Raw genomic sequence first — 24374 nt, forward strand, 5'->3', positions numbered from 1 at the left:
AGGGAAGAAATACACTGAAAGCACAGTTAGCCGCCTCTTTCGAAACAAAGCCCACTACAAACGAAGAATTCTTATCCGAAAGGGAATGCAAAGCCATGCAGTCGGTTACGCTGCCAGTACATGAAAAGATCAGACGTGTAACCAGAGAAGGAAACCAACCTTCACGTCAAAAAGTGAAATTGCCTTGTTTGCAGTTGTCATTATTTTTTATCAATTAATAAACTTTGCGTCTGAGGAAGCCGTCTAGTAAAAGGAGTCAGACGCGCACATTTTCTCATGCGAGATAATTCATAATAAGCAAATGGCTTAGTAATTCAGCGATTCAATTTCATACTCTTGATGATGAACCGCAATTCGTACTCTGTCAATTACCTGATCGTGCGTGTTGGAGCCGCAATGCACAGATGGTAGTGCACATAGATTTAGGTACATGTTACAGAAGTGCACCGGGTAAAAATTTGTGGATCATACCACAGTGCGCAGGTTTGGGAAGTTCGGTCCCTAATAATAGCGAGGGGGCGCACCTCGGCCATAGGGAGTCAAAGACCACAGACTAAAGCCGCATAAAATTTACCCACTCCTCAACAGAGTAAGAGCAGGAACTTGCGTTAGTGACATTCTGTGAGCCTACGAAGGAAGTAGCGAAACTTTCAGCAGTCATACGCTTAATAACGATATAAATGTCACATAATTTGCAAGAAACTGATTTTACTAGAGAAAGCTTTTTTTTTTTCTGGCGTATCAAATCTATCGAAACACATATAGGTGTAGACACACAAATACATACATATATGTGTGTATGCGAGTTTAAATTCAGGGTCTTCAAGCAAATTGTATCTAACAATGAGCATGGTAGGCTACAGTCACGTGCTGTCAACGAAGCACATTGCGCATTCTAATAGCGATAACCAAGTACAAATAACGCATATATTGCAGTTCTTCCTCATAAAAAATGCTTTTGCAATTTTCTTGGTTATCTTATCACTGGTAGTTTACAGAACGGATGTGCGTACACCGGTGACACAGAACTGAGGACATCAAAATTTTAGCTGAAAAATAGCAAAAGAAAGCTCGGCTTTAAAACAAAGAAAGACTGATCTACGCTACCTCAGCTAGTGCTAAATTCAATAGCTTGTCGGTAAAGTTATTGTCACGCTGGCGAGACTGAGTAAAGACCAGCGGCAATGAAAGGAAGAAAGGCGGGGCGCGTAAAAAAAGGGGCAGCGTACTTTGGAATGGGGAGAGCCAGGTGGATATGGCGAAAAACTTCAATTACATTCCTAAAACGTAAGCACGACCCTTGGTCGTTAATATGTTAGGCAGACGATGAATCGTTTCGGATCCTTACGCAGAGTGCTTGTGACAGCAGAACGGCTGACCAGGGAGGGACAGTAAGCAACGTCGAAGCCCGAGAAGCAGTGGGGCATCGTGCTTATTGTTCTCCCGCACGAGAACTGTTTGACCCGCAGAAACGACACACTGCAAATTCCAACGGGAATTGCCGTACTACCTATGTGCTCTGCATCCACAATCCTACAGCATCCTATAGGATCGTGTAGGATTGGGCTTTTCTGACCTATTGAAAAGGCACATATGTTGTTATCATAATCCCCTATGATGACATTGATTTATGCTAAAGAAAACTGGTTTTCATATGGGTATTACAAGATCCTGTATGAAAGCTTCAAAGCTTCCATATAAACCCATGCGGTTTTATAGGATCTTCTATGAAAATCTATAGGTTTCCTCATGACCCCCTGTCATCAAATGAGATTATTATATGGACATATGGGTCTTTTCTAATAGGGTAGGAAAGCAATAAAGAGAGAGTGTGTGGAAAAGCACTTTGGTATAACGAAGGTTTGTTTATACAGGATACGTTGCGTAACAGTAGCCACGAACAAAAAGAAGAAAGTCGCATAGCTGTCAAAAGAAAGAAAGAAAGAAAGAAAGAAAGAAAGAAAGAAAGAAAGAAAGAAAGAAAGAAAGAAAGAAAGAAAGAAAGAAAGAAAGAAAGAAAGAAAGAAAGAAAGAAAGAAAGAAAGAAAGAAAGAAAGAAAGAAAGAAAGAAAGAAAGAAAGAAAGAAAGAAAGAAATTAGATTGCTAGAATCTACCCACAACGTGCTTTATAGCCTGTGTCGGCCAAATTGCCCCCGTTTGGGGTCGCCTGGGCAAACGGTCCAGCCGGATCCATTGCTGCGCCACCTTTAGTCCAAGGTGGTCGGAAAAAGGATACAAGGGGAGAGTTTCACCGGGAAAAATGCGGCCGGCCATTTAGAGATATGGTGAGCCATCTGCTACGGTATTCTGCATTGACACATGTTTAATCAAGTACAGCAGTAGCATTGAGCAAGCTACCTGGCACAGCCTCTCAGTTGGTATGCAGAATGTCAGGTTTCGCTTTTCGACATTTAGGCGCATTCTTGCAATGCGCGTGTGCTATGAAACGGGAAAATATCATCCGATGACAAACGTTGCAAGCGGGAAAACGAATAAAGTAGAGTAGAGGAAATGTTTAAGAGATGCTTTAACATATAGGCTGTTTTTTATCGGCTTTAAGTGGCACAGCATGCCAGCATTAACAAACCAAGTAAACCAAGCCTACGTACAATACAAAGTGATCAGGCCCAGGCGCTTCGGGCTTTTTTGGGCCTTCTTAGAAGTGCGTGAATTGCGGCAACTATTTCAATCACCAAGGCCCACATTGCGGTTGAAGCGCTTAGGGCATACATAAGGCACCTTGCCCAGATCCACACCACCATATAGACCCCTCTACCTGTGGAAAGACCGCGTACTTCGTTCTTCCGAACGGTATCCACGCATTGTGAGACAGTACCATCCTGTTTCACACTTGCGCGAGTCATTCCGACTCCTCCCGGGTGCCTCACTCAGCACAAGATCAAGCTGATAACATCTGGTGGCGGGCAAAAAGCAGGTTTGTGTTTCCCCATCCCTAAACTGCTTACCATGTTGCTATTACATGAGAAGTAGCCAGGCTATACATACATTACATAGAACACTCCATCCGGCCGAACACCTATACCACAACTGTCATCATCGCAGCAAACGTCACCACGATCAAGTTCCAAGCTTCTGATGCGACAACATCGGCGGCAGCAGAATACGCAGCGCAGTGCTTCCCTTCACGCTGATCTTTAGTATTGATGAACCTACACGAAAATGTCTTTCTGTGACTCGAAGACGGTACCGCAGTGTTTACTGCCAGCCTTTCGGCGCGATCAGCGTGAACCTCCAGCTGGTGTTAGAAATTGCAGAATTGATACGCCGCCTGACCTAGAAAGGACACCAAGTAATTTTTCAGTGGCTCTCACGTAACTGTCGTATTATGGGTAATGAAGGTGCCCACCAAGCAATCCGTTCAGTCCATGCACAGTACCATCAACTACGTAATATTCCCGCTTTCTAGGGAAGAGGCAGCAAGGAACCCCCACATGCTTGCACGCCAATGTACCACTCTTTGAATGATGAAATTGACCGCACTTCATGCCCAATTATATTCTCTGGATCCTACCACCCTTGTCGTTCGATGTCGAGATTTCCCGAACAGACGCGATCCGCTTGTGTGCGGATCGCGGATTGCGTTCCAATGCTGATCCGCTGTGTGCGGATTAGCATTGGAATGGCCGACACCGCCGCCTGTGGCCACTGCCGCGATGAGGAAACGATACGTGTCCCGCAGTATTCAGTGCACCATTACAATTGCACTCCGTCGGGCTGAACCACTAGGCCGACCGGCCTCTGTTGGAAGAAAGTCATCCAGCATCGACGGGAATTAACGTCACGTCAGAGTGCCGCGCAAGCGTTATTGCGCTCCTTATGAATCACTGGCCTGTTCTAACGCCTCTAACCGCCATTAGCCTACCCGCTGCCCATGGCAGAGTAAAAAACTGGAAACTCGCATTATCTTAATTTCCCTGCCTTATCTCTCTCTCTCTCATGTCCTGTCACATAAATTTCAGCACTACAGCAATGAGGCATGAATATAGGTAGAAGAACCTTATCTTCGGCAAATCAGTGTAGTTTGCAGTACGCTTTCCGCAATGCCGCATGGTGTCTACTTGGCGTCGTTGTAAAGTTAGTAGAGTATCCTAATAGTGTGGGCTACTTCGGTGTATTTTTTTCAGTACACGGTATGATTTCTCAATGCATTAGCGAAGCTTTCTTTCCAAACCTTACCGGACTTTTCTGACTATACTGCTGCATAGTTCTGCTACTGTCTCGCCCCCGTGCTCCCCAAAAAATTAATTACGTGTCTGATGGTGGGACCGAACGTCGGTCACCCAGCACAGCCGACCGATGTTCTAACCACCAGGCCCTAATTACACGTGTGCTTTTATTGCGCCAACGCTAACTGACTCTTCAAAAAGTCTGCCGCGTTTGTCACATTTTTCGTAGCACGTGCACCCGAAAGCAAATGTATGTGGGCACGCCAGTTTATGCCAAGGACGCAAACGGGCAAATTTATAGCATTTCATTAACCACTTCACGAAAGCTAAGCTTCACGTGGATTCGAAAGTGTGTGTTGGATCTACATATTTCTTTGTCGCTCAGCGTGCATCAAAATTTTGGAACGATAATCCGACCGAAGCTCGGGTTACATCAGAACCATTTAGTTTCCGCCAGGAAACCTTCTGCTAGATATTTCGCTTCCATGAGACGCAAGGCGCAGTACCACGCAGTAAGCTCCGAAATCCGCGTCTCTGGTTTCGCGCTATTCGAACTCACCTTTCCCGCTGGAAAGCAACAGTGATATAAGAGATGGAGGAAAAAAATTTCGCGTTTACATGGAGACGGAGAAGAAACAAAGTGAAGGGAGGGAAACAAAAAAGAGGAAGAAGCGTTGAAGCCGCGCAAGCGGCCAGAAAAGTGGCCGGGAAAGATTAGTCGACTGATGTGAAGGATAAGGTTGCCCGGACAATCGTCTCTGAGGTTCTTAATTACGCTCGCACTGCAGGGGCTGTTTCACTCCTCGCATTTCGCGCGGCCTCCAAAAGAAAACAAGAAAGAAAAATGCACAATTACAACTCTTTGTTGCTCTCTTCCCATTACCTTCCATGCGCAATCAGGCACACAAACCCACATATGCAAAGAAGCGCGCACACGTGGTCCAAACGATCGTGCGCGCTTTACACGATAAGATTCTCCCATTTTGAATTGCACCGAGGATTACTCTTACTTGCAAGACGCCTTTGTCGTAAACAAAACGGGGGTACTTGGCATTTACGCTGCCTCAGTGCCCAGACCTTCCTTCCCTTTTCTTCCACGTCCTCGAGGAAGGTAATTATCCCCGAGATCAGTGTGGTGCGTGCGGGAGAAGCCGACGTACAAGTGGCTCCTCACGAGAGGCGCATAAAATGAGACGAGTGAAGACCGGCTGCGAAGGACAGAGGGGGGGCAGCGCCGTTTGGAGAACTATCTCGTCTTTTCAGCTCGGGCGGATCGAAAGGAAGACCAGTCTTGAGAATTTGCATTTAGATGCATGTAAAACTGGTTGTGGTTAATGAGGCGTTCGCCGTGTCAGACGTTTGTTTTTGCTTTGGGTTCCTATAACGGAAAATATCCTATTAAGTACGGATCAATATGAGGAAAAAACCGCTCTTTGCCCATCCAGCTTTCTACGTGGTATGGGCATTCCTTCGTCGCGTTGTGCTAGGGGGGTCGGTTTTTTAGGATTAGGTCCAAAGCAGTGGCGCAAAATTGCCTGCTGTACTCTCAACCAACATGCTAAATAGTCCATTATACTTTGTCTCTTCATTATTATTTTCCCATTCTCAATATTTAAACTACCAGAGAAGCGAAACCTTAATATTGAGTGTTCCATAATTGTATGTATCCTGCTTGACCTTCCAGGATTCAAAAACTTTTTTTTCATCAGAAGGCTGTTGCCTAGCCTTCATCCCTACTTGTTAAGGTAGTTGAGGGGCGTTGAATAAATAACTAAATTAATTAATAGGATTGCCAATAACTCTGTCTCAAATGTATCAAAAGTAATGTTTGTGTTATTGTATTATTTGTTATGAGCTCGCCATTAGCTACACATGCCCTACGGGCAATGGCGGCATAGCGTTGATAATAAATAGGTAATTGGCGAATCTTCGGTAATTAGACGGATAAATTAGACAGCAATATTTCTCTTGTCCGCGCTTGTTACGGATCTGGCCCTTCAATTACTTTCTTTAAAATCTCTCAACAATCCCTTTCTTTAATATCCCTTAAACAAGCGCTACACTAACTATAACCGGTTGTAACAACTTGGTTAACAGCGCTCGGTTTTCCGTATTTCTTTTTCGTGATGCCCATTCTGGGCCCCGAGTTCAATTCTTAGAGCTATGCTACGGCACTTCGCAACTTTTGCGGGGTCTCGCGGGCTGCACAATGTGTTAATGGCAGTTTATGTGCGCGTATTTCCGGGACTGCAAAATGCAACAGTCTAGCGGACGAGATATAGTAGTCAGCATCGCAACTTAGTTTTTTTTTTTTTTTTCAGAAGAGCAGTAAGCTTTCCACTGTGAGTGTATACTGTTCTTGCAGTGAATGAGTTCAAAGCCGGAGAAAACGCAGACGTCTCTTGCTTTTGTTGCTGTTTGCATTGCTTCCATATTTATAAGGGTTCAATGCATTCTTCCGTAATTGCTTATCTTAACACTTTGCTCTGATCACATGACTGTGCTTATTTAACGAAAGCATAGGGAAGAATTTGCGCATTTTTGTGTACTCGTATTAAAGCAGTAATGAACTATGAAAGAACGGGCAGTATCACCTGTGCCATCAAAGCATATAGCAAAGCGGCACCCGACTCAAATTTAATTTGGCGTTGAGAAAAACCTTTTGCAGGTAGTCAAATTCGCCAGGAAAATTAGTTTTGAATTGTGACAACGGATTTAGAAAGCGCAGCCTTACGTATGCAATCTTGGCTGCTTTCAAACACTGGAAAATTTGTTAGGCGCATTTGCAAAACTGCAGCGAGGTCGCGCACCGTGACGGGCTGGACACGAAGCTTGCGGGACCTTTCGTTTAATTAAGCCGTACGAGAGGTTAGGCGGCCAGTGCATGGCCGTGCCAGCGACTGCTTTGAATACTCGACGGGGTGACGCTGGCCGTGCGAGACAGCCACCGGGGGTGCCGCTGTGCAGAGAGCTGCGGCTGCGACGGCGGGCAGGAGTAGCTAATTGAATCTGGCCGCGGGGCAAATGGGCCACCTTGGGAAATCAACATGGCCGACACTGGAGAACCATTACAGCGTCAACTCTGCCCTCCCTGCTCCACACGCACCGCTGCAGTCGATCACCTGTCCCCCCCAAATGACGACATGAGGGTCAGGTGATGCAATTTCCTTTCTCTGTTTCTTACTTCGCTTCAGGCAGGCTTTATTTCCTGCGTGTGCGAACGCATGTTTGCCTGTGCACGCCATTCTTATTATAAAAAAGCAAGCGCAAGACAACGAAGGCCAAAAGGAAATTGATTAATCCCAAATATAAGCCAGTCTATACAATTTCTTAGGTCACTATTTCTGTTTTCTGGGTTTCATATTTCAATACCTATATGATTGGTTTTATTAAACCACAGGAAACAGTGTGTCGCAAGCCAGATTAGCTAATACAAAACCTCGGAAAATTCTTGTGATATAGTAACCGCTCAACAACAAGCGCAGCACAACAAGCGTAGCACATTCAACTCTCGGATCGGCAGCCTGTACCATATTTAGCTGCTCTTTCAAAGTATGTCTAAACGCCTAAGGGGAACATTGGTCAGCTTTTCGGAGCAGTGAGAAATCCCGAAACGGGAACTAACCGAACTTTCGCATATGCATGGCCTCAACGCCACGACTGAATGAGCCTTCGACCAGTAGCAGTAGCAACCGTAATGTGATCGCAGCCGAAACGTATACCTGGGTTGATAATACAATTCCAGAGCGTCACAGTCTACTCAGACTAGTGAGTGATCACGCCCGGGGTTTTAAAAGAATGCGTTTCGAGGGCTCCTTTTCAATCGTCCTACATTATGCCACATTTTAGAGCAAGGTAAATGTTATTTCATTCTCGCAAAGGGCCAAGAGGACCACAAGTCTGCACTACATCCCTTTCTTTTTAATTCGTACTTTACAAAAAAAAAGGACCGGAGAGTATAGCAATCTTGAGGCTTGACAGGGAATACAGAGAATGTGCCAGACATACCAAGTTTTGCGTTCACATAAGAGGAAGCTTTAGTTCGGGCCCAACTCCGACGCGGCCTATTCAAATACATGTAAAACGCAAAAACATTTTTCTGAAATCATCCCTGAACCAATTTTATTGAAATTTATTGCATTTGAAAGAGAAAGTCCAATTCTAGTGACTGTTGGAAACGGAATGTCGATTTAGGTCCTGAATTTTGTTACAAGAATATTGAAAAATTTGAAAGTTTGGAAAAAATACAAACACGAAGTTTACAAATGCATAGCTCTGCGTCAAGAACAGATATCGTGGTTTTGTAGACAGCGTCCATTAGATCATCCGAAGCGGACAAATTCTATATGTCAATTTATTTCTTAGGTGAAATTGTTACGTTGTTTACAAGGGTTCGGCAAAAGCTGTATTTCCGTATCACTAAATATTTTGAGATTGATGTGTAACATCAATTTTGACCGCTTTAGACGCACTATACGATGACATTCACAGAATTGTATTATAATTTTTCGTTGCTGAGCTGGAGTTGTAAACTTGATAGTTTCGTTTTTTGAAAATTTTCGACTTTTGCCAATTTTTAATAAAAAATTGATGACCAAAATCAAAAAGCCTACACGAACAGTCCCTAGATTATAAGTTTTTCGTTTAAATGCAACAAACATCGTGAAATGTGATGCAGTGGTTGCCGAAAAAACAAATTCTCCTTTTACATGTATTTAGATAGGAGCACCAGAGCTAAAGCTTCCTCTTAAGGTGGACCAAGAGACAGCAGTCACTGTACAAAACCACGCATACGGCAGCTGTGTCCGGCTTGTCAAGATCTCATATCTGTTCTAGCAGTAGGCGCTACAAAGCAAGATTAATTAAAAATTAAATTATGGGGTTTTACGTGCCAAAACCTCTTCCTGATTATGAGGCACGCCGTAGTGGGGGACTCCGGAAATTTCGACTGCCTGGGGTTCTTTAACGTGCACCTAAATCTAAGTACACGGGCGTTTTCGCATTTCGCCCCCATCGAAATGCGGCCGCCATGGCCGAGATTCGATCCCGCGACCTCGTGCTCAGCAGCCTAACACCATAGCCACTGAGCAACCATGGCGGGTGCTACAAAGCAAGATATTGGTTAGGTAATAGTGCGGACGCCTCGCAAAACAAAACGCCAAGTAAGCGAAGCCTAGGGAAACTATATTTAAAAGTTGGCCGTACATTGCCGTGCTACATTCCAACTTCCTTTATTGTAATTTGCTACCTTATCTCAGATGAAATGAAGCTTGACGTGTGGTCATTCCACATCCTCATCATCATTAGCTTATTTTTACGTCTACAGCAGGAAGAAGGCCTGATCCTGCGGTCTCCAATTACCCCTGTCTTGCGCTAGCTCATTCGAACTTGCGCTTGCGAATTTCCTAACTACATCACTCAACTTAGTTTTCTGCCGTCCTCGACTGCACTTCGCCTCTCTTACCCCCCATTGTGAAACTTTAGTGGTTCCCCGGTCATCTAACTAGCACATTACATGGCCTGCCCAGCTCCATTTCTTTCTCTTAATATCAACTATAATACCGTCTATCCCCATTTGCTCACTTATCGAAGCCCTCTCTTCCCGTCTCTTAACGTTACGCCTAACATTCTTCGTTTCATCACTCATTGCGTGGTCCTTAACTTGTTCTGGAGCATCTTTGTAAATCCCCGATTTCCGCCCCATATGTAAGCGCTGGTAGAATGCTATGATTGTACCTTTTTTTTTCAAGCACAATGGTAAGATTCAAGTCAGGATTTGGTACTGTCTGTCATATGAACTTCAACCTCACTTTATTCTTCTGTAAATTTCTTTCCCATGAGAAGAGTTCTTTGTGAGTAATTGACCTACGCGAACGTACTTCTTCACAGACTCTAGAGGCTGACTGGCGATCTTGAACTCTTGTTCCCTTGCCAGGCTACCGAGCATTATCTTTGTCTTCTGCATATTAATCTACAACCCCACTTACACCTTCTCTGTTAAGGTCCTCAATCATTTGTTGCAACCTATCCCAAGTGTTGCTGAACAGAACAATGTCATCTGCTAACCGAAGGGTACTGAGATATTCACCATTCATCCTCGCTTCTAAACCTTCCCAGTCTTGTATACTTTTAAGCGTCCAGTGAATAGCACTGGAGAGATTGTGTCGCCTTCCCTGACCCCTTTCTTGATAGGTAACTCTCTACCGTTCTTCTGCAGAACTAACGTAGCTGTGGAGTCTTTGCACATGTTTCTCAAGACATTCCCGTTTGCTTCCTGTACTGCTTGCTTACGCAATGCCTCTATGACTGCTGGTATCTCAACTGAATCAAATGACTTTTCATAATCCCTGAAAACCACATAAAGAGGTTGATTGTACTTCGCACATTTCTCGATTACCTGATTGATGAAGTGGACGTAATCCATTGTAGAATATCACTTCCTGAAGTCAGCCTGTTCTCTTCGTTGATATAAGTCAAGTACTGCCCTGATTCCGTTGGAAATTATCTTGGTGAGTATGTTATGGAATACTGAATGCAAGCTAATAGGTCTATAATTCTTCAATTTTTTAACGTCTCCCTTCTTATGTATTAGCATAATGTGTGTATGCTTCCAGCTCTCTGGTAGAGTTGAAGTCATGAGGCACTGCGTATTAGGGGCCACAAGCTTTTCAAGCATATCTCCTCCATGTTCGATTAAATCTACTGGCATTCTATCTCCTAATACTGTTTTTCCGCAGGTCAGGTCTTGCATTGTACGACCTGCATCACTAGTTATAGAAGGAGCCTCCATATCTTGTTCATCAGCACTTCAAATGAAGGGAACGGCTTTTCTGGGTATCGTACAGGTCACAATAGAATTATTCTAGTGCTTTTACTATATCATCGAAATTGCTGATGAGATTACCCTGCTTATCTTTCAATGCACACATATCGCCTTGTCCTTTGCCAAGTTTTCTTCTCACTCATTTCATGCGGTGGCCGTATTTTTCTGCTTGCTCGATCCTTCCCACGCTATAATTTCGAATATCCCTTACTTTCTTCTTCCTAATCAGTTTTAATTCCAGCCAATCCTATCTCACCTCTTGACTTGGACATTTTCATGTTTTGTCATCCCTTTATTAGGTATTTTGTTACGTGGGAGAACTTACCTATTGATTGCCTTGGGGCCTTGCCTCCCACTACACTTTGTGCTTCTCAAATCAGTCTAGTTACGGTTTCATTCATTTGCGCTATTAACTTCAGCTTCCTCTTCTAAAGATGCGTATTTGTTTGCGAGCACGAGCCTGAATTCGTCTGCTTTTACCCTGACTGCGTCCAGTGTGGCCTCGTTCTTGATTAATTTTACTATTTCTGTCTTGAAACTCAGAGAAGTCCTAGACCTAACTAAACTATGGTTACTGCACTTTACCTTAGCCAACACTTCTGCATCATCCGCTATGCTGCGATCTGCGGAGAGATCGGTGACAAAACCGATCTCTCTCTCTCTCTCTCTCTCTCTCTCACACACACACGCACACACACGTCCAATTTGGCCACCAGGTATGTGTCAATGGTCATGACGCCGTCTTGGTCATTGCATCCTTGTCATTCCAGTGTTATCATCCGGCTCTCGTCATGTCGACACCACCACGCCATCGTTGCAACACAGTCATTGCCACGCTGTCGTTTCATGAGTGTAACTAACTCAGTATCGTAATCCCATTGTGGTCGCGCCTACGTCGACATACCGCCTTCGTCATTCCACCGACCTCAATCTTTGTTATTCTACTGTAATTATACAGTCGTCATCGAATGTAGATTACACCACCCTTTTGACGTCGTCGTCGTCACACAGTCACTATTATGAGACCGTTGTCAGACGGTCGTCGTCATGCCAACCTCCTCACGCCATTGTCCTCGTGACAGTTTCATGATATAGTGAATGAATGTTTTGGGTTTTACGTGTCAAAACCACAATTTTACTATGAGGCACGCCGAGTGGGGGATGTGCGCAGTAATTCTGACCACCAAGGGATCTTTAACGAGCCCGCAATGCACGGTACATGGGTGTTTTTGCATTTCGCCCCCATCGCAATGCCGTCCCAGCGGCCGGGATTCGATCCCGCTACCTCGTGCTTAGCAGTGCATAACAGCATAGGCGTTGAGCCACCGCGACGGGTTCATGAAACACTCATCGCTACGCCATAGTCATCCTACACTCGACGTCATCTGATTTCCCTTATGCTGCTGTATTCCTGTCGCGTATGCGATCAGGGTCGGCGATGAGAGACAACTGGTAGAACCGGGGACAACAATCGAGAATATTCTGATATATGCTTTGCGCCGAACGATAATTTTAACAGTTGTTAGCAGGTGAAAGGGCTGTCACCCGAAACAGAAAAAAAAGCAATTTACGCGTGTCAGTGTGTTATATGCTGAAGTGTACTTACATTTTAGTTTTCTATGTTTTCAGGACCTATCACCAACAATAGAGAACGTCTTACGCTTGCAATGTCAACCAGCTGGCAAAAAAAAAAAAGAAGTCGCAGTTTGACCCGAAATTTAAAGCATTGTGAGCGATAACACGATATTATATTGTTCAGTCTTATAGTTCTATTGGCCGCTTAAAGTGCAGTATAGATATGCCTAATAAGTAAGTAAGGGTGGTGTAATGTGCCCGAAGGCGCACACAAAAATATTACACTCGATGACCGCAAACACTGGAAATCGCAACGTTGGTTTGATAGGTTTGCGGACAGGGACGAGCGTGATCTCGTCCCAAAACGATTGTGCCGCGCTGTAATATTCGGTCATATATAATTATAATAATAATTACAATGAGGTAAAGAGAAAAATTTACAGGAAAGCGTCGGAGTCTAAAGGGAGATTAAGTTCAATATAGGTAGAGCAGTTAGTCTAGCTACGTCCTTGTTGTGCAACTCCTTGTGTAAATATAATGATGGAGGACGAAATGTGCGATATAAAGAAAAGGAAGGAATGCACGCATACGCGGTCTTGAGAAAAACAGAAACGGTATACCTATATGTCCACCCCTAAAATATTGCAGGATTTAGAGCGAGGTTTACTATAGCATTTGGTGTTCGCAGTAATCTTCCGCACTTGTTCTCTATGCTGTCTTCTTTAGAGCAAAATGTGTATTTATTGTTCAGCGGTTTCCGAATGCATGTGCTCCTAATCAGTTCCGGGTTGGTCTTATGAACATGACTCTTTACGAAAGAGCCAAGTACTTCACTTGCATTGAAGTTATTTTTTGAACGACAGTTCTCGTCTCTTGAAATGCTTAATGTGGTTGAATCAGGGCGAAATATGACAAGGACCGCATGCGAACGAAGAACCTTGTGAGCACAGCGTCGTATATGTTAGCCTCGGTTGACAAGCTGTGTCAAGTTATGCCTGCTCGTTCAGATCTAAAATTTTATTGTCACATTACATTTGTGTTCCAGCTATTCGTGAGTGCACGTAGTGTCTCTTTCATTGTCCGGGGTATTAGCAATATTGCAGTGAGCGTTAAGTGCATATGTGTAGTGGCTCTATTCTGTGAATATTTACTGGTTATTCGAGCTGCATACATAACTATAGCGAACGCTTGAATTTTAAAGGCAGGTCAACATCTCCCGAACACCATTGCAGAGACGCGGTCATAGTGAAATATCAGTTTACCTATATATTCGCCGTTACATTGGTAAATTTTCTTTTGCGATTGACCAGACAGTCTCATTCTCAAAGGCACCAAAAAAGCAGCCGTTAATTGCGCGAAAACGCTTATCACCCCTTCGGAATCACGGCGTTCACTCCAATGTGTACAATGCGCAGGAACCAGTAGCGCGTACTCGTTTCGTCCACGCACAACTTCACAAACACGTCCCAAATCCGCAACGATACGGGTTGTACGCTCTTTGAAGACTCGCCCTGAAAGCTCTCGCGGGCGCCGCTATCGATCGACCTCCGTTCCGGCCTCTGTCGTCCATTCGGATTACCCCACGCTCGTACCGCCAGCGTCGTCAGTCAGGTGGCCCCTTCGTCACGAACCCCGGGGCCATCCATCACCGGGCCGAATCTGCGCCAATCAGGACCCCACGTCCCGAGACGGCTAGGAGCACTTCAGAGTGCTTCGTCCCGCTAAATGACTATTTTCTGTGCTCCCGCTTGGACTGCTGCTCCTAGTTCGAGGAGCGGAACTTGGCTCGTTTTTTTTCTATACAGACAAACTGCCTCGTTTTTGGGCGTGGTCGAGCTACAGCAGCACACCGGGTTATCTTTTTTTTTAATAAAGAAACAGTCAATATAGGTAAAAAATATGGACCTTAAATAAGAACGATAAATAAACGATATGCATAGAGGCAGGACTGTTAACCACACGTGGCCTCGCTGCGTATACAGCATGGGGGGAGAGTACAGAAAATAGTAAAAGAAACGAGAAAATTAGGAAGAATGTAAAAAAAAAAACATACACACACAGTGTAGGGGTAGACACAACGTTCTCAAAGCCAATCATGTAGTACCGTAGATACCCAATACTTCAGCGGCTTAGGCAGATTTCTGCGCATACTCCCTTTGGAAACACTGTACTAGCATCTCTTCCGATTGCGAAGTACTGCACAGTCGTGTCAGCGCCGCCAATTAGCCTTGTACACGCACGAAGAGCAAAAATAAAATTTCCACTTATTGAAATATGCAATTGCAAAGCGTAGAAAAAAGTTCGCCGAGGAAAAATTTGTTTAGCTAACTTCGATGGCGTCCATTTACGAGAATTCTTGTATACACTAGTTATTTGTCTCTCGGCCAAATCACTGTCGAGACAATGTCGCACATGACCGCATTAGATAGGTAAATCTGTTCTAATCTGTGTATATAATTTTATAAGCTTATTTATAGTTAATGTATAAGGTTCTTATTTCATGTTTTTACTAGTTTATCTGTTGTTTGAAGGTTTGTTTTAGCTGCGAGTTAAGTATAGCTTGCTAATAAGCAGCTGAAATTACCGTTCTTTCTCGCCTCATAAACAACGAACAACGACCAAAACAAGATTCATTACAAGTACAGTAATGTCAAGAAGTTTTGACATTCTTCACGTGTTTTAAAGCCTTCTGATGCTGAACCTGTCTCCTTCTTCACATCTCCCGGTGGCTCCATCCCACCTTTTAACAATGCTTCTTTGAGCAGATTTAAATAGCGTAATTACTTTGCAGCATTAATTGGCGCTTGTGGAAATGGCACCTTCATCCCAGCTTTACCCTCGATCACGTGCTTCATGTCGGTGCCAACAGATTGACAAAGCTGCATGAAGATAACCCACCCATTCAGACGTGATTTCCTTTTCAATTTACTGACCGAGTCTATTTTCCAATCAGGGAGGACTTCCCCGCTGGCACATGTGGTGGAGTGCGTTTACGAGAAGGGGCTGATGAGGGAACGAACAACAGTAAATGGGTCTATGTCATCGCTACCCGCTCGTGCATTTCAGCATTTGGTGACACCGGGATCATGAGTACTATAGAGAAAGAGCAATTAAATTTCGAAATCCATGTCCATCACTTTAAGCGCTCATCACATATAAGTGTGCTAAATTTGATGAAAAAAATATTATGGCTTTGCAAGGTAATGTCACAATTAGGCAAGTGATTTACGGTATCTGCTGCAATACCTTGCTTACAAAAAATGCAATAACGCATACTTCGCTGTTCGTTCACGCACAAGGCCTGTTAAGAAAGGGAATGCCAAGGGAACGTCGACGAAGGCCCCTTCCCACGTGCCGACCAAGACGCAGGACAATGGCTACCCGGCGCGCTACCCGGATCAGCTCCGAGTTCTACGAAGCCCCTCTGAAATCGGCTCCGGACCGTGCACCTGTGTGCGTGTGCGTGTGCGTGCGTGCGTGCGTGCGTGCGCGTGTGTGTGTGCGCGTGTGCATGTGTGTGTGCGCGTGTATGCGTGCGCGTGTGTGCGTGCGTGCTCGTGTGCGCGTGTGTAGAGGCGGGGGAGAGGCCGGGGAGAGGCGGCGTGTTTACTATGACTGGACGAACGTTTCCGTCCCCTTGGAATCAAGGGGGTCCGAGTGCTTATAAGCCGCTGTTGTGCGCATGCTCGACACACTTTCTTAAGCAGTCATGTTGGACTGAGACACTCTAGCAGTCGTGTTACACTGACATACTTTCTCTAGCAATCGCTTTAGACTGACGTACTGTCTCTCGAAGTCATGCTAGACTGATGAACTGCATGTAAATACTGTAAATAAACCCTTATTCCTCGTTCTGGATGAGAATCAGTCCTTCCCTTCATCAGCGTCCTCATCGTGGATAAGTTAGACGACGGCATGGGCCAGCTACCTTCTAATTCATGCCGGACTCCAGTCTTGACAACAGATCACGAGCGATGGGATTGAGCCCCCAATCCTGACAGGCCCTCATGTAACTGTTGCGTCTAATAATGTCAATGCACTTTTGTTATGGCTTTTAATTATATTTGAAGACGCGTGCCATTTAGTGGAATTAAAATGAGCACAGCTGTTCAGGGAACATTATCTTTCCATTACACTTTCTGCTACCTCTTCCCTTTTGTAGGGAAGCAGACCGGATGCATTTCCAATTTACATTCGAATATTCCTGTCTTCACAATATCTCTCTCTCTCTCTCTCTATGCAGCAACTCATACTGTCCCTTCACATGGGGTCACAGGTCCTCGCCCATATAGCACAAAGGCCAACAAGAGACAGCAACGAGTAAGAAGCAGTTCGGCAAGGAGAGGGCATGCGGCGTGTAGCAAGCTCACCTAGCAGAATGGTGGCGGCCATTTTAAAGCTCCATATGTTTTCCTAGTTATTGTCTACATGGAGAGTTATAATCGTCTGTCAGTCCTGCGTTAGCTAGCACAGATTATGCTGATAGCTGGACCGGAAGAAACTGAACGCTTGTTATATAAAGGAGGAATCATCTTAAGATCTCCAATAGCGTGGTGAGGGCGCTGTGCAAGCCAGATTACTTTTCATTTGCGAAAAAGCTGCGTAGACCTTGCTGCGAGACGGAAACATAAGCTTAAAATACATCGAACATGTTCAACACTAAGCACGTAAATACAAAACTGCGGTATTTATTGTCTTCATAGTAGTGTACATCGTTTAGAAGAGTATTATTAGATTCTAACTAAGCAACAAACAATTCAACCTAAGCATACCGAATATTTATCCGAACAATGTAATTGTTACACCATGTCACTTTAACAAGTTAGAGATAAATAAACAAATAAATTGAGAAATAAACAGACAGACAGACAGACTCCAAACGTCCGACGTACGCAAAGAATGCTAACTGCATAAAAAGACGATCACTGTTCAAGGTGCACTCCAGCGTGTCGTTGAACGTCGAAATGAGAACAATGACAGAGGAGAGGGGATCGACAATGTTACTGAAAGCTCATAGGTAAGTAGCAGCAGTAATTTACTGTATGATGAGCGGGATGAAAAAGGCCGCGGGTATTGTAAAGCCGTTCTAACTAAACGGCAGTAGCAATTAGTGAAACATATTCCACCGACAGACATAGGAGTGTGTCACATGCTTGGATAGTTCACGGTAACTGCAAATCTAACGATGAAACGAAGTTGTGCAAACGACCGCAACCACATATGGTGGCTTATGATACGCGAACCTAAGGCGTTGTCATTTATTCAAGGAATGCCATTTCACCTTCATGTCTATCCTACACCCTAAAATGACAAGCGAAGTAAATCGAAATATTACAAAATACACACACATACATACAGACACACACGCACGCACACCTAGCACAAAAGATATCTGCGTGCGCCTTAGGCAGGGCACAGAAGGCACGTGCGCAATGAAATATCGAGCCAAATTTTGAATACGACGAGGCGTCATTTTTCTCCATGATTCGTAGCATTTCGCTTTCTCACCGCCAGCGCCGACCAGCTGGCACGTTGCATCCATCCTTTGGGCCACTCCTCCCCGCGCATTGTTCACGGCTCCCGTTTTCCTTTTCTAGATATCCGCCGCAACTGCAGTCGATGTCCGGGAAGAGGAAGTAGGAGCGCACATTCAGTCCGCCCCGCCATCTATCACGCCCTTCCACGGCGCTACCGTTCGCGTTCTCGCTCCGCATGAATATTTGTTGCCTCGCTCGTGTTCGCAAAGCCTTCTTATGCCGTCCTCGGAGAGCAGGGCATGTGCTCAGAAGCATTCTTGCCAGGAGATTTCTTGGGATCCTGCGGCGTCTTGCCACTCTTTTCTTGCACAGCAGCTGTAAGGAGCTGCAGTGTTCAGTTTAGATCAATTAATCATGAGGCTTAAATATTAGCGCCATCAAAAAAAAAGAAATGTGGGAGGAAGAATGGAAACAGCATCGCGAAAGAACAGCCCGTTGCGCGCGTGTATTTGTGTGCGCGCGTGTATTTGTGTGCGCGCGTGTCCTCGTGCGAGCGTAGTTGCACGCTAGCACGCACAGAAAGACACAGGCTTAGGAGGGCAAAGGAAACGCAGCAACGGTTCTAGAGAATGCAAATTTTAAAAACGCTATTGACAACTGAATTTAACACTCTTTTCCTAATTTCTTCATGTATAGCTTCGGATACTTGTTATTACCAAGTAAGTTCTGGTACATTTTCAAAGAAAAAAAAATAATTGAAGCTCCGAACACACGAGAAGACAAAAATCGGCAGCTTCGCCCGAAGGGTGAAGCACAGTGACTGCGATAGCAGGGTTAAGCGTTGCGCTAGAGCTTCTCGGGCGGTCTTTTAATACGCAGTGCCCAACGAACGAGGACGCCACATGCGTGGGTAGGCCAAAATTTTTGCCAGCCTTCAAAGCTTTAACGCACCACGTAGAGTCTGTAATGACACAGTATGGGCTCCGTCCACTACGCTGCCCGTAAAAAGTCGCACCAGTAAAATTGCATCACTCTGAGATTCCAACGCTGATATACTTGTGCACTTTGGATATTTATTTAGTCCGAGAAGATTTAAGATAAAAGACATTCACTGTTAATCTTATTTTTCATGTCAGTTGTTCGCGGGCTGCTATTCTCCAAGTTCTGAGGAATAAATTACTCAAGACCGCAACCCCTAATACGAGCACCAATCGCGATTGAATAGTGTAGTTATGAAACCCGTACTTGCTGCATAGATAAGGATATAGCATACATCTACCGAAGGAAATGCGCATGACTGTGCATAATCATTGCGCGCACTCTACATGCTGGACATAATATTGTTTAATTTGACATTCACTTTGTGTATACCTGTGCGTTTCCGTGAGTCTAAGGTATATGTTAATGTGTGTGGATTCGGACACTTTCAAAACATGCGATGTATACAACGCTTCGTACTTTTATATGTTATCGTCCTGGTGGAATTCTGCCGTCATTGTGACTCAGTGTTCGTATCGTCTTTTGTTGAAATAAGCTTTCTTCTAAAAAGCCCCATGGCAATGTCAACGGCGAAAATTCATTCGAAGGGTACACATAATTTCGCATATATATATTGCAATAGAAGCATGTTTGTAGACATACTCCAATGGATTTAGTAGATGTGCTCTGTGGAAAAACAAAACAGTTACTTCGAGGCGAAGAGAAATAATCTTGTTGAACAATTCATGATTCCTTTTTCATCTCCTGTTTGTTTTCACTGGCTCCCAATTATGCCTCCTTTCTGCGTCGTTCAGCTTCGTTTCTTTGTTGCTTGCAGCACTTGAGTTTACAAAAATATTTAAAGAAATTCTGGGGTTTTACATGCCATAACCCTGATCTGATTTAATGAACACTGTAACGGGGAACTATAGAACAATTTTGACCACCTTGTGTTCTCTAAGGTACACCTAAAAACATGCATACGAACATTTTTTTTATTTCGTTCTTTCATGTTTTGTGGGCACAGAAATGCGGTGGTGGTGGCTAGGATTGAATCCATGATCTCGCGCTCAGCAACCCAACGCCATGGCCTCTGGGTTACCGCGGCTGGTTGATATACCATTTGTGTAGCGCTGTAAAACTTCGAAAGGGCATTAACTGAACTTCTGTGCAACCTTAACCAAGAAGTTATCGGGACTGATTATGGCATGCAAGAACATTAAAGGTTCGAATAGGTCAGTTCGGAAGGGCTACCTGCTATTTCAATTTCGTCGTCCTCCGAACTTTGTGTCGCCTATGATGGAGACCGAAACGCGAACAAAACACACACACAAAAAAAACTGTTGTTGAGTGGAAAACGAAGTAAGCCCTGCAATTATATTTGCTATACAAGTATAGTGTTTTCTTTTTTTTTTACCATTGAAGCGTATTGTACCTGCGCATAGAATGGCATATTTTTTTTTTTTTTTACAGCGTCACTTGCATAAGCTCTTTCTGTAATCAGCACTGCGTGAGTGCAATCACTGAGGTGGGTATGCTTTACAACGTTGTTTTATTTTCCTCCCATTGTAGTACCGCTTTTGAAAGGACCCAATAAGCTACAAGAATCTCGAAAATTTTCATCTTTCCATTTGCGCTACAGGCGAGTAAGTTTTGACTAAAGCATTGATATCAGGATGGTAGGGATTTCAGTTACCTTAAAATATAGTGAGCACCGTACGATTTCTCACTCCTAATCTCATCTTTGTAGAACAATCTCAAATGGAGCGCCACAGCTTGAGGTCGCTTTCAAGAGGTGACGCTGTTGTGTTGCCACTCTAAATTTGTCCAAGTCTATTTTGATGGCCTCCCCATTTTGGTTGGCTGGGTAGTAAACAGAGAACCATAGGAATTTTTTCTCCAATTTTGTGAGTCGGCTCAACTTTTCAAAGCAATGAATAGCTGGAAATCTCGTTAGGTCGCGACGGTGCTTCGTGAATGTACCTTTGTTCAGCTTGCTTTCATGATTTTATTTTTGGTCACATTATTGCAGGAATGTTGCACTGCTATACAAAATTTAATAGATGAATCTATCCTGCTGCTACATGCTTAAACCAATCATTGTTAATTTGTTATCTCTCTCTTTATTCTCCCTCTCTTTCTCGTCACTTACAACTAACTGCTCGTGTTAGAACTACTGGTCCCAGGTTCCCATTCTAAGTGCCGTTTATCAATATTTCCTAGATCAGGTCTAGCTAAAACAAATCCAGCGGCTCATCACATTCTCCGGGCTATGCCACCAGGTTCACGAGCACCGGTAGACCAACAAGATAGCGTCCCCAAAAGATACGCCGATATCCTGAGCCACTACAGACTGGGTAGGAGGATCTATCCACCCCCGCATCCCCTGCTGACAAAAGAAGAGGCGGTGATCTTCCGAAAACTACAGAGCGGCACATTCCCGCGCGACACCCTGCTACACGCCATGTATCCTACGGGCTATACTCACAAATGCGCCTTCTGCTCTACGCCCAATACCCTCTACCACATGGTATGGGAATGTCAACAAAACCCATCGACACCGCCCATCACCGGAACAACCGTCGAGTAGTGGGAGGCCCAGCTGACAAGCTCGAGCCCTGAATACCAGCATCGCCTGGTGAGCAGGGCCAAGCTATCAGCTCAGGCCCACGGCATCCTGGACTAGGGACGCCGCCTACCTCGGACGATTTTACCGCCGGCTCATTTCTACTAATAAAGTTTATTCCTCCTCCTCCTCCTCTCGACTTAAGCCACCCAACGCTTGGATGATTTGCCACAGTTATTATACGCTAGAGCTTTTTACGCCACCGCAATGTTGTCCTGCACCGTGTTCTCATTCCTTATAAACAGCTTACAGTTCAGCTTATAAACAAAATATAGTATTCAAACACCTACGTTTTCCATACTGGAATGACTGATACAGGCTCATCGAGCTGTTAATGGTGTGTGGAGGTCATACAGTGCATGGCATTGCGCTGTACACCTTACGATGTCCGGATACCTCTTGTGGCGACGAGCGACCACGTAGACCGGTAAAGTCTCGTGCTCTCGCAGGAGAGAAAAAACCGACACTCGATCTCTTAGCGTAGCATTCTTTCTAACGCCCTTTTGGAACGCTAGCCCGTGCCGGAGCGTGCCAGCCGCTCGCGCCTTGTGCGGACGCGAGCGTCTAAGTCAATAATAATATTATATGAGGTTTTACGTGCCAAAACCAATTTCTGATTATGAGGCACGCCGTAGTGGGGGACTCCGGAAATTTTGACCACCTGGCGTTCTTTAACGTGCGCCTAAATCTAAGTACACGTGTGTTTTCGCATTTCGCCCCCATCGAAATGCGGCCGCCGTGGCCAGGATTCGATCCCGCGACCTCGTGCTCAGCAGCCTAACACCATAGCCACCGAGCAACCACGGAGGGTGAGCGTCTAAGTCACTCTCATGCAACTTTGCTTGTCAAATCTCGCGGGGCGAGTAACAGGGCGCCGAACGGTTCGTTGCGTGCATAAGGGGCTTGTGGTCAGTCAAGACAGTGAATGCACGGACTTGTAGGAAATGGCGAAAATGTCTGATAGCCAGGTAAACGGCCAGTAATTCACGGCTGAACACGCTGTAGCGGGACTGCGCAGGCTTCAGTTTCTTCCAGAAAAAGGCGACAGGATGCCACGCATTGTCGATTAATTGCTGCAGAATGGCACCAACGGTGGTATTTGAAGCATCGGTCATGACTGCAGTGGGCACGTCTGGCTTTGGGTGTCTAAGCAGCGTGGCGTCCGCGAGCGCAGACTTGACTCTTGTGAAAGCGTCGGTGGCATCTTTAGTCCACTGAAGCACTTGTTTGCGTTTGTTTACCAGCAGAGCGCCTAGCGGAGCCGTAAGTCTTGCGCAATCGGGAATTGATGGGCGGTAGAAATTGACAAATCTGAGAAATCGCCGAAGCTTGGTAAGTGTGGTCGGTTGGGGAAGGTTTTCGATGACGCGAATCTTTGACGGTAGAGGTCTAATGCCGTTAGCGTCGATGATATGACCGAGAAATTCGAGTTCGGGTTGACCGAATGAGCTCTTGGCGGCGTTGATGACAATTCGTTTACTGGCAAGGCGTGAAAACAACAACCGCAAGTGGTGCAGATGCTCTTTTGCGGAAGAGCTTGCGGCAAGAAGGTCGTCAATGCATGCAAAAACGAAGGGCAATCCTGGGGTGACGAAATCGATGAAACGCTGAAAGGATTGGCCCGCGTTCCGTAAGCCGAAAGGCATGCGGAGAAATTCAAAAAGAACCAAGGGTGTGGTGATGGTGGTCTTGGGAATGTCTTCTTCAGCGACCGGTACTTGATGACAAGCGCGAACGAGATCGATCTTAGAAAAGATCGTTGCACCATGCAACGCTATACCGTGAAGTCCTGAATGTTCGGTAGAGGGTAGCGATCAGGAGCTGTAACATCGTTTAGTGCCCGGTAATCACCGTATGGGCGCCAGTCTCCCGTCTTCTTAGACACCACCTGAAGTGGTGATGCCCAATTACTAGAGGAAGGGCGGATGATGCCAAGGTGCAGCATGTGTTCGAACTCCGTGCGAGTGATTTTGAGTTTCTCCGGAGACAAACACCGGGGGCGGAAATAGACTGGTGGGCCAGAGTTGACGATGTAATGGCACACGTCATGTTGCACCGGTTGTGTCCAGTCTGGCAGGCGCGCCAAAGTGGCAAACTCGCGTAGGAGCGCGACGAAAGGTTCGTCCAACATGGCAGAAATAGGCGCAATCGGCGATGTGCATGATGATGGGATGCCGGGAACGGATAGCTGGGGGACGGAGTCGATGAGACGGCGTCGTTGGACGTCGACAAGGAGTCCTCAGTTATGCAAAAAGTCTGCTCCAATGACTGTACGACGGACGTCTGCAACCAGGAAAATTCAGCGGAATGCTCGTCGAAGTCCAAGGTTTAGCATGACGGCGCGTTACGATAAATCTGGAATCCTGGTGCCGTTGACGGCTTGCAAAAAGGACACAGGTGTCGCTTTTCGGTCGGAGTGGAGGGTGGGGAGAATGCTGACGTCAGCTCCTGTGTCGACTAAGAATCGTTGTCCCGTAATTCTGTCCTTCACGTAGAAAAGGCGACTTGGGTTTTGGGCCGGACCACTTTTTACCGTTAGAGGTCGGCCGGCTTGTTTCCCTGTCAAGCGCAGGGACGCCGACAGTGACGAGCGTCGTTTCCAAAATGGTGGTGGTTGTAGAAAACGCCAGACGTTGTAGTTGATGTTTCAATGCGAGTGCCCATGTGTCTTGATTTATTGGAACTACGGATGCGTGAGCGACGAGGT

The 24374-nt window shown here is 45.3% G+C and overlaps 1 protein-coding gene across 20 annotated transcripts in view; it reads right to left on the reverse strand.

Moving 5' to 3' along the window:
* LOC135909165 (uncharacterized) overlaps positions 1-24374 on the reverse strand; it is a 465689-nt gene that overhangs the window by 426638 nt on the left and 14677 nt on the right. The window contains exon 2 of one of the 20 annotated variants that reach the window (XR_010566620.1): positions 17259-18448. The exons of the other annotated variants lie outside the window; for them this stretch is intronic. The gene's annotated coding sequence lies outside the window, so the exon portion shown is untranslated. Of the gene's footprint in view, positions 1-17258; positions 18449-24374 lie in introns of those variants that run through there. 20 annotated transcript variants of the gene reach the window in all.

The sequence above is a fragment of the Dermacentor albipictus genome, chromosome 4 (assembly GCF_038994185.2).
Source record: "Dermacentor albipictus isolate Rhodes 1998 colony chromosome 4, USDA_Dalb.pri_finalv2, whole genome shotgun sequence".
Classification (NCBI taxonomy): Eukaryota; Metazoa; Arthropoda; class Arachnida; order Ixodida; family Ixodidae; genus Dermacentor; species Dermacentor albipictus.